Genomic DNA, 6,273 nt, shown 5'->3' on the forward strand with positions numbered 1-6,273 from the left:
ACTAACACGGACTAAGCAATCAACAATCTAATAGGAAGACACCTGGGAAGGTGCATGGCAAGAAATATGTTGATTAGGCTCAAACAGGCACATTTGCCACATACTCATCAATAGAGAATAAAATTAAGTTATTATTTGGTGCCAACAACTGATGCAAACTTGGGAGAAATCTTCATTTACAATACATTTCCAAAAATATTTAAAGTGAATAGGAAATCAGTTTGTACAGGGACCCCCAACAGCCTTTTGGAGAAGGTCCCGCACCCCAGTCCACCTCAATGCCCTGTACCATGCCAGAGAAAATGTAAAGAATGACATTTTCACACAGCTCAAATACAAAGCCTTCTCCTCCAAGCACTCAGACTGCCCCAGTGGAGTGATGTTAAAGGACAGAAGACCTCCTGGCTAATCCTGCCACTCCCTGAGAGCAGCACAGACAGGAAGATGATGTACACACAGTCATTGTCCCATTGATCAGATAGAGTACGATTCTCAGCAAATGCTCTCAAGGACCTCAGCAGAGCTTCACAGACCTTCCTCACCAACCTGTGCAGCAGCCTAGATGATCGGACCCCAGCCATATATCTCTGGCTGGTGTTTTCATGAGGTGTCCCAGTTTGGGGGCGTTAAGACTGACATTAGCTCTGTGTGAAAAAACGCAGCCCTCTTATTCAGTTGAATGGGGTTAGTGTGTTGATGCAGCATGCATACCATGGCAGAGGGCTTGGCAAAACACCACAGCAGTCATTAAACAAAAAAGTTAAACCAGGCTTAACAGTTGTTGAGCGCATATTCATGGTGGATTACTTTGTAACGTGAACACTGCATTCTGTTTGCAATTATTTTGAAATTATCATGGCAGATAAAACAGTTACCAGAGTTGTAAAATACTGTCTGAGTGTCACAAACTGCTGTGTGGTGTTTTGGAGTCTGATAACCCTTAAAAACATTCATCTGTGGCTCCAACTGACTTCCTGGATTTGTATTTCATGTCTCACTGGTACCCATCAATGCAGCCCCTTTCATTGTTTTAATGCAGGGCTGTGTTCGGTCTAAACGCTGCCTTAGACACAGCCAGCTGTCTACAAGCTGGACTCCAGACTGAGAGAGGACAGACAGTCCATTTTTATAATGCTGTTAAACATGACAGAGAGAGTGAGAGATACAGGCAGACAGATTTTAGACAGACTGTATTTTGGGGATTTAAGGAGCCACAATAAGAACAGCCTCACAAATAAAAAACATAATGAAAACACCCTTGAGTAATCAGACAATAACAATAAGAGGCATGTTTTAAAAAATGTCCTTTAGATAAGACATCTCTCATTTAAACAGGGCTGAAAATAAGATTGTCATCCACCACAGAGCACCATTGTTGAATAACTTGGATTGATCTTTACAGTGAAAGAATTCACAGCAATGGCCCCATGTATGATCCTCCACTGAAGATCCCCTGTTCTTTTGTTTAGTGGAGGTTTGTAGAGGAACCTCCATGCTGGTTCCTCCACAGCCAGCTTTTCCTCCACACTGTGTTAGCCCTGCTGTTCAGCTGAAGTTTATGCAGCTCTTTAACGCAGTAGGTATACACAATTTTCCCCTTGAGTGTGTACATATGGAATCAGTTGTTCAAGTCTTTAAAAACATTTTAAAATGTAGTCCAGGGAAGGATCCCCCTAATCAGGCCTCTCCACACTGCTGCAGTATTCAGGCATTGTCATAATCCTTTCAGAGAGAGAGAGAGACAGATAACTTGGCATTGTAAATATCATTACATAGAAAAACAGTTCTACATTTGGAAGAAGTACAACGAACAAACGAAAAACCTGAGAACTTCAAACTTCCATCAGAGTACAATTAGTTGGTCACGTGATGATGGCTGACTGAGATGTGTTTTCCTTAATCAATACAGAAGCTATCCTATCTTGAGAGAGCAATCAAACATAAGAGGGTTTCAATGCTGACTTTGCTCAACTGTGCTTTTTCTCTCTCATGTAATTTTTGCAGTGTGATGAAGTCACCTTTATGTATGGCTCGCTATTCTAACATGTTAATAATAACAAATGAGAGGCCCTTTTATTACCGATAATTTTGTAGCTGCAGAAGCTGTGTGTTGATCTAGGTGGCCAGAATAATAATATGCTTGTTATGTTGTGAGGGGGGAATGGGATATGGAAGTGTTTTTTGTTTTTTTCCCGAAGCGATTGCTCCTTTTAGCAGCATGTGCTCCTACAGCACTATTCATTGGGTAGCTCTTTGTTTAAATTTAAATTTTAGTTTTCCATAGCCTTTTATGCTCTATTGCTATTTTCATATTTGCATTGTTTTTTGGGCATGAAGATGTTTTTTCCAGCACAGTTCATCTGCCAAATTATAGTGAACTGCACTTTCTTTTTCTAATGGGTTGTTTTTCTTTTTGAAATGGATAATTTTAAGTTGTACTCTACATCATAAGTAACACAAAAATCATCACACTGAATGTCTAAGGTATTATTCACATGGTGAAGAGATGTAAAATACTTTCCATGCTTAAAAAAGATAAGGTGCAAGTAGCACTGTTACAAGAAAGACTCACCTCACTGATCTTGAACACTTAAAATTAAAAAAAGACTGGGTTGGCAAGATTTATTAATCCTCATTCATCTCAAAAATGCTTATGCCCCATATACTTTTGAAAGCTTATTTTACTCCAAGTTATTGGCTGTTATCTCTTCAATTTGCCCACCTTATGTAGTACTTGCAGGGGAGAGTCATCAATCCACAAGAAAAAAACTTTACATTGTCCTCTCTTCCTCATCACTTTCTCCCACGAATTGCTCATATTTTTGTCTCAAGATTAATTCAAATTTTCACTCTAGCCCTTGCATGCACGAATTATGACAACCTCAGTCAGGATTTTTTTTCCCAAGTGTTTTTATTCTCCTTTAGGCATGAATTTGCATGCTGTCCATGTGAGTTTTGCACTCAGGTGGACAGCATGCGTTTGAGTTTTCGACTTAAGAAATATGTATTTAACTAACCAATGAATACAATGATATATTATGTGAGAACTATAAAATAATTTATATTTTTTAATGCTGTCAAACTAATGTTTTAACATATGTTAACATATTCTAATACTGTTCAATGCAATGCAAAAACATTGAACCTTGCTCCTGACTCCTCAGCCTCTCCCCTCTCTCTTACTGCATTTATTAGTACATGAGCTACAGATAACTTCAAATGCTGAAGATCCTTCTTTTCTAATCCAGACATTCTGCTGACGTGCCAGGCATTCCCTCAGCATCCTCAGCCCCCTCAGCATCCTCAGCATCCTTAGCTCCCCCAGGATCCTCAGCCCCCTCAAAACTGCAAGTTACATTCTAATAACATAAATCAATTGATTTACAGCCAAAAAAGTTACTGCAGATGACGTATTTTTGAGAACAACAAAGTTGCAGTCATAGTATAAATTGTAGTTGAAATATAGCCAGCCATGCATGATGTTCAGCTTAGTGGAAAGATGATTAATCGTCATTTTCTCCCAACATAAAATCAATACTTGGAAATTTTAACAATTGTATTACCCCTTAGTTGTTACTTGATGTTACAAAATTATATTTACCTTCAAGGGTCTCCTACCACAGAAGGATTGGCAAGATATTCCTGAGCTGCTGAGTGTTTCCGGCCGTCTATCAGCCATCTTGGTTTTGGAAATTTGTGTTGCACTTACAAAGGCTGGCCAGTGGATGGCAGTGTATGGAATATTGCACTAGCGTCCATTTTGGTGGCTGATGTGTAACTATACCATGAAAACCCATGCATATATAGGAAAATGGCTTTTGAATAGCTGTCCACTGTAGTGACCACTATGCATGAAAGGACTGTTAATATCTCACTTCATTAAGATTAAATATTTTTTATCGTGAGAGAGTAACCATGTAGATTCCAAATATGTGGTCAGTTTATCCAAATAACACCTGTTTGTTAATCTGCTGCTATGTTTTCAGAGATGTGAGGAGCCGCTGGTTGGATGAACGCAGCTGGTCATCTCAGCTGCTAACAGCTCATGATCTGATGAACTGATCTGTATGTGTAAATGTATTATCTAACTAGTGATGTAAAGAAAAGATTTTATAGAGACAAAATAATTATGCTTGATTAATAAACTTGATACTGGTTCACTGTGTGTGTGTGGGGCAAGCATTAAGCTGTGAGTGCCAGTATACCCTTGGTGCCGACATGGATTTTCTTGCCCTGACCTGCTGCTATTCTGGCTAAAAATCATAGCTAAAAATACCGAAAATGAATGCTTCTGGTTCACCTTTTGATAATAAAGATAAAAAAATTAAAATTAAAAAAGTGCCCTAATTTTGCATTTTGTAGTAGGCCTAATGGAAACTGTATTTTTCGTGTTTGACTCACTATAAGAAAATCCATAATGAGGAGACAACACAAAATTCTATTTTCAGGAAAAAATTAAAGGAAAACGGCTCTATCTCTGTTTTGAAAATGTTGGTTTTTTTAATTATCCTAAAATGCTATTTTTGTCTATATGCTAAAATTCTACTGAAATGCTCCCAAAGTAAACAAACAATGTCATGAAATTCAATTTGCATCTTGGATTTACATGCAGTTGGTTTCCACTGAAAGATGACAACAAGTCTAGTGGTCTGATGTCTGCATCATCTTTTACACTGATCATTTCATACTTGTCATTCTGCTCCACCACATATGAATACAGGTGATCATCAAAGTGTTTCACAGTTAAAATTTTAAGAAAAATGACTACCTCTTTCTTTTCACAATTGGGAAGCAGGTGTACTCCACCCGTGTCTCCAAGGAAATGCTCTCCTCTTACGTTTACAGTCACAGTTTAAAGCAAGTACCCAATCAGTTCTACGTCTGACCAGCACACAGAGTGAACCACATGAATTGTACTGCAAGTGCCAATATCATACCCAAGTGATTTCAAATTTTCAATGAACAGATAACTTTTTTCCAAAGATCCAACCATGACTGGAAAGGCATTTGGGATAGTTATTTTTTGTCAGTGGACCATTAAATTTCCAACTGAACATACTTTGAATTTGATTCTTATAAACTAAAGTCATAGAAATATTTATGAAATTACACACAACATGAACATGCCTTTTTGGGCTTACACAGAAATTTCACACACCATAACTTAAAAGTGGGCCAAACTCTATCATCATGTGCCAATAGTGAGTCATAAAATAATGCTTTATGAGCAGCCAGTCTGGATAAAGACTCTTGAACAAATTATGGTGATCTATAACAAACTGCTTTAAAAAGACAGAAAGTCCACTGTTGTATGTTCTATGAGAGAGAGTGGCTGCAGAGATGGGCTCCTGAATATGTCTATACAATACATCTCAAACTTGGACCTAAAAAGGAGGACATTTTGCAAAATAACCTTCAAAACAATCTTCAGAAAAGAAGAGGTAACATCATTAATCAGCAAGAACAGAAGAGGAAATATGCAATTGCTTCATATTGATTCAGTGCTTCAAAAAGCTTTGTTTTCCCCATCACTACTGTGGATCCTGCATTAACAAGTATTTTGTTTGTTACTACAACATAGGAATGGGTGATACCAAAATTTTATCAATAATGAAACTTTCTTAAATGGGTATGTGATTTCTTAAAATAATAGTTTTAGGAGAAAAAAAAAGATCATTACACCTGAAGGCAAATCACATGACACAAACCAGCCATCGATAACAAAATCATTACAAAAGCAAATATGAGTACAGTTAAATAAAAATGTTTGTGCTCATGAGTGTAGAAAAATAGATATTATTATTAAATACAAATAGTCCAGTATTTTACAGAAAAACTGATTAAATAATAATGGAATAAATAAATAATTATATTTGAATAAATTAAATTAAGATATTAACAACATAAAATGTGCACATTTGCACTTTCTTAAAGATTTCTTAATCCTCTTAAACAGGCAACTTCCACTCTACATATTCAACTATTTAGGCTTCCTGAGAGCAATGTTCAGAAAAAAATCACCCTATTAATTTTTTTGCATTCTGACATTTCTTCAGGAATGAAATTGGACTTGGAACTAGCGATTGAGATCATAAACTCATTAGGAAAGTGTTTAATGGGATCATAAATCAAATGAGAAGCAGGGTCATTTTCTCATAGACTCCAATACAATCAGACTTCTTTTTGCAGCCAGTGGAGTTGCCCCCTGCTGGCCATTAGAAAGAATGCAGGTTTAAGGCACTTCCGCATTGGCTTCACTTTTCAAACTGGGAA

General features: G+C 37.2%; 1 long non-coding RNA gene across 1 annotated transcript; it reads right to left on the reverse strand.

Moving 5' to 3' along the window:
- Positions 1 to 1,173: 1,173 nt before the first annotated feature.
- Positions 1,174 to 3,909, reverse strand: LOC121884197. The gene is made up of 2 exons (XR_006092312.1): positions 3,602 to 3,909; positions 1,174 to 1,722 (listed from the first exon to the last, which is right to left on the reverse strand). It is a non-coding gene; the product is annotated as an uncharacterized LOC121884197 (long non-coding RNA).
- Positions 3,910 to 6,273: the final 2,364 nt, after the last annotated feature.

The sequence above is a fragment of the Thunnus maccoyii genome, chromosome 2 (assembly GCF_910596095.1).
Source record: "Thunnus maccoyii chromosome 2, fThuMac1.1, whole genome shotgun sequence".
In the NCBI taxonomy this organism is placed as follows: domain Eukaryota; kingdom Metazoa; phylum Chordata; class Actinopteri; order Scombriformes; family Scombridae; genus Thunnus; species Thunnus maccoyii.